The sequence below is a fragment of the Phacochoerus africanus genome, chromosome X, assembly GCF_016906955.1.
Source record: "Phacochoerus africanus isolate WHEZ1 chromosome X, ROS_Pafr_v1, whole genome shotgun sequence".
In the NCBI taxonomy this organism is placed as follows: Eukaryota; Metazoa; Chordata; class Mammalia; order Artiodactyla; family Suidae; genus Phacochoerus; species Phacochoerus africanus.
In genome coordinates this window covers 23,916,976-23,927,362 of record NC_062560.1, presented here as the reverse complement: position 1 = coordinate 23,927,362, position 10,387 = coordinate 23,916,976, and the positions used below count along the sequence as shown (strand labels likewise).

The 10,387-nt window shown below is 41.3% G+C and overlaps 1 pseudogene; it reads right to left on the bottom strand.

The window, feature by feature from the left end:
* Nucleotides 1–3,177: 3,177 nt before the first annotated feature.
* LOC125117968 (60S ribosomal protein L21-like) lies at nt 3,178–3,677 on the bottom strand (annotated as a pseudogene).
* Between the last annotated feature and the right edge of the window lie 6,710 nt (nt 3,678–10,387).

Sequence of the window (10,387 nt, the reverse complement as noted above, 5' to 3'; positions counted from 1 at the left end):
TATAATATTGTACAACAAATATACTTCAATAGAATAAATAAACAACTTCTGTTCATCAAAAGATACCTTAAAAGAAGCAGAAAGATAAACCACCAGTTTAATAAACAACATAGGACTGATATTCAGAATATACAAAGAAAACTTCCATAGGTCAGTAAAATGAAAAATAAAACCAACCAAATAAAACATAAAACAATCTTAAGACAAAGGCACTTTATAAAAAAAGGAAATTTAAATGGCAAAGAAATATAAGAAAATAAGCACAACTTCATTACTATTTAGGAAATGTAAAATTAAAACTATAACTAGATGCTATTATGTACTCAGCAGACAAGCAAAAACTAGAAATCTAACATTGCCAAGAGCTGGGGAGGAAATGGAGAGGTGGAAACTCTCATTCACTATCAGTGGGTGCATAAATTTTAAATAAAGTACAACCACATTGAAAAGTGGTTCATGACTGCCTAGTAAACTTATGAGACGTCCTGTACAAAATATGATCACAAATCCTTTCTATTCCTGTACCAATGCCCCCTTGGTAATGTGACTTTGCTGCTCCTACCATCAATGAGTAGAGTCTATTTCTCCACACTCTTTATTTCAAGATGGCCTTATGGCATGCTTTAACTAGTAGAATGAGGTAGATGGGGTGGTGTGGGAATACTGAGTCTAGCCCTCAAGAAGCCTGGCAGCTTCCACTCTTGCTACCATGCTGCCATGTGACTGCTAAGTGTAAAAACCATGGTAGCCCTTGAAGAATAGAGACCACATGGAGAAAAGGGTCAGGTCAACAGCCAACACTAATGACCAGACTTATAAATGAGGCAATCTGGAACCATCTCACTCTAGTTGAGCTGCCAGATGACCACTGCCAGAGGAATGAACCCAGATCAGAGCAGTGAAGGAACTGCCTAGCTGGACCCAGTCTAAAATGCTGAATTTATGACCAAATAAAATGGTGGTTGTTCTAAGTCACTGCATTTATGGTGGCTTGCTACACAGAAAGAGATAACTGATTTGTTGTTCACATTCTTTGACTCAAAGAAAGTCCAGTCCTAGTTTTGTAGCCTAGAGAAACTCCCAAGAGAAACACAAATGTCCCCAGGAGATATAAACAAATATGTTCATAGAAGTATTGTTGATAATAGTTCCATATTGGAAAAAAACTCCAATGTTCACCAAGAGAAGACATCAATCAATTGTGCTATATTCCTAATTTAGAATGCAGCTTCAGAATTAGTCTTCATCTGTACATATATTTTAGTACACTCTCCTGTATGTATGAAATATTTCATAATTTTTTTCAGAATGAAAATAGTCATCTTTATATCTGGTGAAATAGGGGAGCAATTTAATTTTCAGGAGCAACCAATATAGCAGACACACAGATACCCAAGTATCATCGATGCCTTGGGATGGCTCATAAATTAACTTTAGCAAAGATGGATGAGGCTTATTTACCAGGAAGGGAAAAGGTTCTGATTTAATAGAACCTGTCATCTACCCTGACATCAGGCCAAGGAAGGCATCCCCCAGGTTTCTGATCTCTTGCACAATTCCTGACATCAATTAATATACCTGGTGGCAGGGCTAAGAGTCAGTTTGGCTTACAGAGTAAATGCTTAAAGCCAAAGCCAGAAGATTCAATCTTGTCCCCCAACCACAGGTGAGAATGCAAGGCCCAAATGAGATGCCATGCTCCTTTGCCACCCCCAAGAATCTAAAGGAATTTGTCCTCTAAGAACTAAACTAGGAAATCAACACATAACAGATTAGAGTACATAGCTTCAGAGTTATGGTGGATGGAGTCATTGTTCCCAATTCTATACTCCTCCTTCTCTTTTCTTAGAGAATTTATATCTATGCACTTTTCAGTTCAATTTCCCCTTTGAGAAGAGCACACTTCCCCACTCCAGTAATGCTGGGCTTGGCCCCATGACTTTAATCAATAGAGTGTGGGGGAAGTGACAGTTCCAAGATGAGTCCTTGAGCTTGAATTTCTGCTTGCCTTCCTGCACTCCTCCGAGCTGCTATTGGAAGGGCATACCCCCGACAGCCATGGCACCTTTAGCCTTGACTGCCGAAGGCCTGAACCTGAACAGAAGCCTGGTGTACATCCTAGCCCAGCCAAGTTCAGCTAAATCAGCTGAATCATAGCTGACCTGCAGACCTAGGAGCATAAAAATAAATATTTGATGCGGTAACCAGTCAGATTTTCAAGCTGTTTGTTTGGCAGTTAACAACTAATACAGTCATCTTAAATAGAGTCTCTCTCCCAGGCCATCGTTTGTCAGAATAGGGGTGGTCAGCCACAGAAACAAAGAGAAAGCCTGCAAGGTAAATGGATCTAGCCAATATCCACTCACAGGTGTGGTGAACCACACCCAAAGCCAGAATCCCCCTGATCTGTGTGTGCAGGCATATATATAAACATTAAACATTCATATCGGGCAGTAAACTCTTTTTGTTCAGATTCCATGCTTACCCAAGAACGCTATGATTGTGATTTGGCTTCATGCATAGTTTACTTCCAGGGAAAGAATTTGCTGGTCATTGAAATAACTGAATGATATAACATACTAAATAAGGAAGTTCAGAGACTTGGAGAGAGCAGAACCCAAGAAGTTTTAGTCCTCTCAGGTCCTTTCCAAAGCCCTCTAGGGTCCTTTCCCAGATGAAGGCAACATTTCCCACTCTCCGCATCAGGAACTAGTTCTCGCTTCTGCTCAGCACTTCAGATTCTATTCTTCTCCACATGAGCCCTGTCTGGACAAAGGCAGGTCAGATGACTTTCCTAGAGTTACGTCTTTAATGTATGCTTTGCCCCTTAAAATGAAGACTTGCACAAAGCAACCCAGACATACTTTCAGTATCTGTAACTTCATGTTCTAATGGAAGTGCTAGAAATATAAACAGATCTGAAATCAAACCCACAGTTTCCCAAATGCCTGATGAGAGGCTCCCTCCTTATTTAAGGAAATGATTTCATTAAGCATGGGTCTTCATTCCTTTTTTTTTTAATTAACCAGTGGAGTACATTTCACAATGAACTACCTCACATCTTTCAGGGGGAAAAAATCACTACATTTGAATAATAAAGACGTCACCCACTGAATTCAAACACAGAATCTGCTTTACATGTTTCTTTGAGCGAGGGCACACAACACTTCTACTCAATTAAGAGAAACATGTGTACAGTCCAGTTTCATAGGGAGTCGGTTCCAATAGTTGAGACTCCTTTCCATTGGTTCTCCCTAATGTGCTTCTCTGGGGTGGAGCAGGCTGGCGCTTCACCTGAACCCAAGTACCTATTTCTGTGGCTTCTTTTTCTGATAATTTTCCTTCACATGTTTCAGGAAGCTGTGTCAGCTTGTAGATGGCTTAATATGCTCGATATGCACACTAATTCTCTTGGCAAGAATCTTGCCCTTAACTTGTTTGTGACAGTGCCAACAGCATGCTGGGCTACATCGTAGACTCTTCCACTTTTGCCATGGGCACACTTGTGCAATGCTCCTTTTTGAACAGTGAGCATTCCCTTGATGTCTACAATATCTCCTTTCTTGTAGATTTGCATGTATGTATGTATGGCCAAAGGAATAACTCCATGTTTTCTAAAAGGTCTAGAGAACATATATATAGCAGCGCCCCATCTCTTTTCCCTTTATGTTGGTCATGTTCATGAGTTACTGAAATATGGCGGTGGCCAAAAGGCTGGGTCTCCATTCTTAAAAAAATGTTACCTTCAACTACCTGCATATGGCCAAAACCCTTTCTGTCATTCAAGTTTAACTTTTGTCAAAACAAATGAGCTGTAAAAAGTCAAGAAGATACATGCAAATGTTCTAGATCCCCAATAGGCAACAGTGTAGGTCAGTTTTGTGATCTTCTGGTACCCAAGTGAAGATATATAAACTGATGATTAAGCCTCAAATCAAAGCACCAGCTTTCTTTTAAAAATGGTGATTTTCATTTGTAGTATATTTGGTTAGTATTCATTATAATTCAAATCTTGGAGAGGTTAAATAGTTCCATTTTATGTGTGTGGAACCTACAACCCAGGGGGTGGGGAGCTAAATGAATTCATCTATCAGGCATGCCATGATGTCATAGGTAAAACCTAGAACTCACTTTTTAGCTGACTAAATAACTTTGTGTGCTCTTCTGATATTCAGTTGTTTGGGGATCATACTGTGTAGAAATGATAGTGAGAAACAGTTATTAAAGTGAACATTCCTACTACATGGGCACTTTATATATCACTGAAGCTTCCTATAATCCAAAGTGGCACATCAATAAGCTCCTGGGAATGCACAGTAGAAAACACATTGAACGCATTAACCAGGAGGCAGCTCCGTTAGAGCAAAGACAGACCATGAGACAGTGGCCAAAGCAGAGACACTAAGTGGAAAGGAGAGGCGTGGCATTGCTCTGCACAGGCATCATGAAGAAACTGGACATTTAAGTTGCTTGCAGCGACTAAGGCACTTTAGTGCCATGAAGCCTTGAGAAGTCATTCAGGCTGTCTTTTTGCTTCCCATTCAGAAACTAATCAGAACATTCCAAATAAACTAAGAATAGCAGATGTGGGACTTCCTATCATGGCTCAGAAGAAATGAATCTGATTAGTATCCATGAGGAGGCAAGTTTGATCCCTGGCTTCGCTCAGGGGGTTAAGGATTTGGCGTTGCCATGAGCTGCAGTGTACGTGGCAGATGCGGCTTGGATGTGGTGTTGCTGTGGCTGTGTCATAGGCCAGCAGCTACAGCTCCAATTTGACCCCCTAGCTTGTGAACTTCCATGTGCCGCGGGTACAGACCTAAAAAGACAAAAAAAAAAAAAGCAGATGTTTTCTCAAAAGTGAGATGCCTTTAGGGATTTATGTGTACAACAAACAAACAAATAAGGCCACTAATTCTTCCAATATATAGTCATCAGATGCTCAGGGAAAATAAAGAAATACAATATAACTTTTATTAAACACCCACTCCAGACCATGGCAGAGATTAACTACACTTCTCAAAGAAGACAACAGAGGTTTCAAGAGGTTATATTTCCCAGGGGCCTATTGTTATAGGCTTCAAGTCCCCTTCTAGGAGATTAAACCCAAAAGCCTCTGGTCATGTCTCATTGTAATGTCCTTCCCCAACACCTTGAGCAACCTGGTCTGCTTCTCCCTACTCCCTACAAAGAAAGGTATGTGGACTCCTCACCCCACCTCTGTATCTCCTCTTCCCCATGCAGATGAGGCATCCTGCCCATAGTCAATCAGAGGACCAAAATGCACCCCCATACAAACACCAATCAACACTCTGCCCTTACACACACACACTGGTCCACGGGGCGGGGGGGAATCAGGTCCCAACATGGGGATATAAAAAAAATGGTAAAGTCAAGAGGGCCCTCTTTTTCACGGCGTGCACTCTCTCTCTGAAGATGTACTTTTGCTTTAATAAATTTGTAAAGCGCCTGCTGTTTCAACATTTTGCTATGGCGGGGCTGGGATGGAGGAAACAATGCAACTCTATCATACAAATTACCGGCCCACACAGCTTTGAACTCAAAACTTAATGTTCTTTTTTTTAATTATAATGTGTTCATAATCAAGAATTGTTTATTAATGAAATTTATTTTAGAGTTTGCCAATTTGCCTTTCTCTTCTATTGCTTGTATTAAATCAATTTTAGGAGCACTAAGTCAATCTGAGGAGTGGGGAAATCATTTTGTGGTTGCCATTAGCACACATGTTAACTTCAATTACTCTTCCATTCCTTTCCAAATCAAAGCACTCAAAGTCTTTACATAATTTTAACATCTCTGGTGGTTATTTCCTGTCTGGAAATGTTCACTGTTCTTAGAATGTCACCTTTGTACAAATGGAAATTTCTGGGTCATTCTCTCAGGGTCCTGGTAATAATCAATACATTTTCTCAACTATTGACTTTCTGAAATCTTGTGGTATGCCTGAATGGCTTTGGCTGTAATCACAAAAGCCAGGCACTATTTGTCATTATTTTGCTATGCAGAATTTTGCTGGCTCTTTCTTTCCTTCATCAGCATGTCACAGAACACCTTGAAGGACAGAAAGCAAGCTGGAGGTATGAGAACCTTCTCCCTCAGTTTTGCAAGAAACCTTTAATTTGGCAGTTGTGAGTGCTGAGGTTCACAAAACTTCCTTAAAAGAAGCCAGCACAAAAGGGGAATTACTGCTGCAGTTTTTCAAGACAACAGTAAACCATAGAGCCCATCTTTTTTTTTTTTTTTTTTGGTACTTTTGCCATTTCCTGAGCCGCTCCCATAGCATATGGAGGTTCCCAAGCTAGGGGTGGAATCGGAGCCATAGCCTCCAGCCTACGCCAGAGCCACAGCAACACAGGATCCAATCCGCGTCTGCAACCTACACCACAGCTCACGGCAACGCCGGATCCTTAACCCGCTGAGCAAGGGCAGGGATCAAACCCGCAACCTCATGGTTCCTAGTCGGATTCGTTAACCACTGAGCCACAATGGGAACTCCAAGCCCATCTCTTTTAGAGTTATACATCCACATCACCCACAAGATAGAATATCTGCCTATATCTGCAGGGGAAAGATAGTCATCAACCCCCAGCATTGTACAGTCATCATCATTACTGAAAGGAAAAGTACGATTTCTCTTTGTTTTTCATATTCTAACTGCTAAGGATTTGGTCAAGTTTGCCCCACTGCCTCTTGACAAATTAAGAAACAGCAAATCCAGTTCTCTGCAGACTTACAGGGCACTAGCCCTATGCTGAAAATTGTTGTGCTCTGAGTCAGTATCACCATAACCAATTTTAAAGAGAGGGCTGGGAAGAAAGACATAGGCTAAAGGGTGAAATCCGGATGATGTATAGGAGAGAGAACACACCCAGAAGGAAGAGATAAGAGGGGAAAGTTTAAAAAGGAGAAAGACAATGCAAGTGGTTAATTTAAGAGATGGCAGGTAGGTAGGTAGGCTGAAAGTTCTATAACTGAGAAGGATGCTAACGGGCTTTCCCAGGACAGGCCCTTTCCTCTTTCCCTCTACTTTAGCTTCTCTCCGAAGTACCCAGATAACAGTATCTGATGTACGTTTGTTGAGTTGTTTCACAGATGTGAAATCCCCCACCAACTGGAAAATGTTAACAACTTGAAGACCATAAGCACAGGCTTCCTGGAGCCCGAGGACTGATAATGTTTATCCTTGTGACGCAGCCCTGTAACCTCACCAACAACGCATCAGAGAATTGTGCAGGAGCTGGCCACTTACCCTGTGAAACTGAGAAGGGCCCTGTGGGGCTCCTGGGCACACAAGCCTTTCTGTGTCCTCCATTTCTTGCTTTTAGGGAAGAAGCTTCAGCCTCCATGACCTTCCCTGAGTTCTAAAGGATAATTTCAAACAGTTGCTAATGAAGGAAGTGAGGGGATGCAAAGACCAGGGAGGAACAGTCAAGAGACAACAGTGCAGCCTGGGGGTAGGGTCCTGGTTCCTCCTCAAGGAATACGAATAACAATATCTTTTGACTTCTTACATAGAACTAAAACCCCCAACAAATGGAAGATGTTATAATGCATTCTTCATTCCTGAAAGAAGGATCACCAGCTTTGAAAAACAGTGAAAGCTTGCGTCTAAAGTGATCCTTAACTGTGGCCCAATTTTTTATTCTCAAAATTATAAAACCATCTCCCAATCTCTTCCAAGGCATTAGCCTTGTCATTAAGGGATTAGCCTGCTGTGGCCCTCTTTGCCTGGCAAAGCAATAAAGCTATCTTTGTTTCCCTGCACCAAAACTCTGTCTCTGTGTTTGTATTCAGCACCTGTGGACAGAGGTCAAGTTTTCGCAACACCTGTGACCGCCCTCCCTAGACATTTTTTTTTTTTTTTTGGTCTTTTTAGGGCTGCATCCATGGCTAGGGGTCAAATCAGAGCTGTACCTGCCAGACTGCACCACAGCCACAGCAACTTAGGATCCAAGCCTATACCACAGATCACAGAAACACCAGATGCTTAACCCACTGAGTGAGGCCAGAGATTGAACCCACATCCTCGTGGGTACTAGTCAGGTTCATTACTGCTGAGCCACAATGGGAACTCCCCTCACATGGCTTTTAAAAAATGCTTTGCTAAAACTCTTCAAAGAATTTGAGGTTTCAGGGGTCATAAGCCACTTGTCTCCTTGCATGGCCCTGCAATAAAACTTTCTCTGCTCTAAGCTCTGACATTTCCGTTTGTTTGGCCTCACTGTGTATTAAGCACACGAACTTGAGCTAACAGTTCTATTACTTTCCTACAATCATATCTTTAATATATTTTGACCCTTGGAAAGAAAACTGCCAATGATGCAGCTCTGACAGAAGCTTTACATGCCTACAGTCAGTTCTTAAACAATACTCTTTCCACCTAATCAGAATAAAGGAGAGCAAAAATGAATAGGAATATTTCTCCTTTTATCCATAGGTATTGCCACCCTTATCCCTCAAGTGGCTTATTTTATGGCTTATTTCTTGTTTCAAAACCCCTTTATAATCTTTTCAACACGATTTTACCCAGAAAAGGCTAGATAAAAGAAAATAAGAGGAATTCCTGCTGTGGCACACCAGGATCGGTGACAGCTCTGGAGTGCTGGGAAGCAGGTTCCATCCCTGGCCCAGCACAGTGGGTTAAAGATCTGGCATCGTCACATCTGTGGCAGAGCTCTGATCTGATCCCTGGCCTGAGAATTCTATATGCTGTGGGGTGGCCAAAAAAAAAGGGAATAAAAGAAAAGAAGAAATAGAAATCCACAGCATCGTTTAGCTAAGCTGCATTAAGGGTGATCCAACATATGTCAATAAATTGACAATGTAGAGGAAAGACAAACAAGCAAGTAGGCCAACAAAACCTTAGCAACATATAGAAGAAGACCACAACTTTAAAAATGAAATGAAGTTGTTGGTATAATTTTCCTTTTTATAAATGGCATCATTTCACTCCTAAAATATTTGAAGGCTGTTCTATCCTTTTAAGAGCAAATACTGTGATTTTATAGTCCATAAAGATTTAATATCATCATCCTTTTGAGCACTTTATCAGGCTGCAAGTATTTTATATTCTATGATGGATTTCCCCAAAATGCTCATTTCTTTTAAGCTAAGATAGACCTGTAGCTCTTCCAGAGTTAGAAGAAGCCAGAAGACAGGGGTTAAATGTTACAAAACAAAGATTCATTTGTTTGTTTGCCTTGCCAGGGATAGCCAGGGCCCTTAGAGATGCATTCAGCAGGTCTCTCTGAGAATTCAAAGAGCTAAATACTTAGGGAAAAGGGTAGAGGGGAACAATTTTTTCTCTACCCTTCTAGGTTCTTGGCTGTGACACACTCAACCCCATAACAACACAGATTAGCAAAAGAGAAATAAAAAGAAGTTTAAATACCATGGATACCTCTTGTATATATCAAAGAGACTCAGAATAACTGAGTTACTCTCTGAAATGGTCCAAGTCTCCAAGCCACCACGTCTAATACCAACTCCAGCTAAAGACAAAAGAAAGTGTTGGCGTGGAGAGGCCCGTTATGGGAGGGGACCAGGAAAAGCAGAGCAAACAAGGGTCAGGTTGTTCTCCAGATGAAAATCCATGTCTTCGCCACTGTTGAGAGTTTCTAGAGACTTAGTCATCCTCCTCTTCCTGGAACAGGAGGGAGACACCTTACAAGTGGAAACTGCATATTCATAAACTTAAATTATCTTACAAAATGGTAGCTTCTACTTGGTTTTCAAAGCTTGTCCAGTGTCTGATGTTTCTAAAAAATAATCAGCTCGAGATAATCCTTCTGCCAAAGAGGCATATTTGGGGTGGCAAATTCTGCTCCCCTTCAGGAAAACATACTCCAAATAGAGCAATACTCTGGATTGAGTCCTCTGGTTGTCTCACAATGTGGATTGTGATAGATTGCTTGAGTTGTTAGTTTCAGATTTCACATCACTGATGCAAGGAAGTCTGATTCCAAACATGTCTGACATGGAGATGTCAAATCCAGTGAGACCTGGGCCATTCTGTACATGCTTGAAGCCTATCAAGGATGTTCTTTAACATAGAATAATGATTCAATCTGTAAAATATATGTTTTTACTGATACTTTTTTTATGGTCAAACCTGTGGCATATGGAAGTTCCTGGGCCAGAGATTTAATCCGAGCTGCAGCTGTAACCTATGCCACAGTTGCAACAAAAGCAGATCCTTTAACCCAGTGCACCCAGCTTGGGATCCAACCTGTACCTCCATAGCAACCTGAACCACGGTAGTGGGATTCTGTTTTTTGTTTGTCTGTCTGTCTGTTTGTTTTTTGCTTTTTAGGGCCACACCCGTGGCACATGAAATTCTCAGGCTAGGGGTCGAATCGGAGCTGCA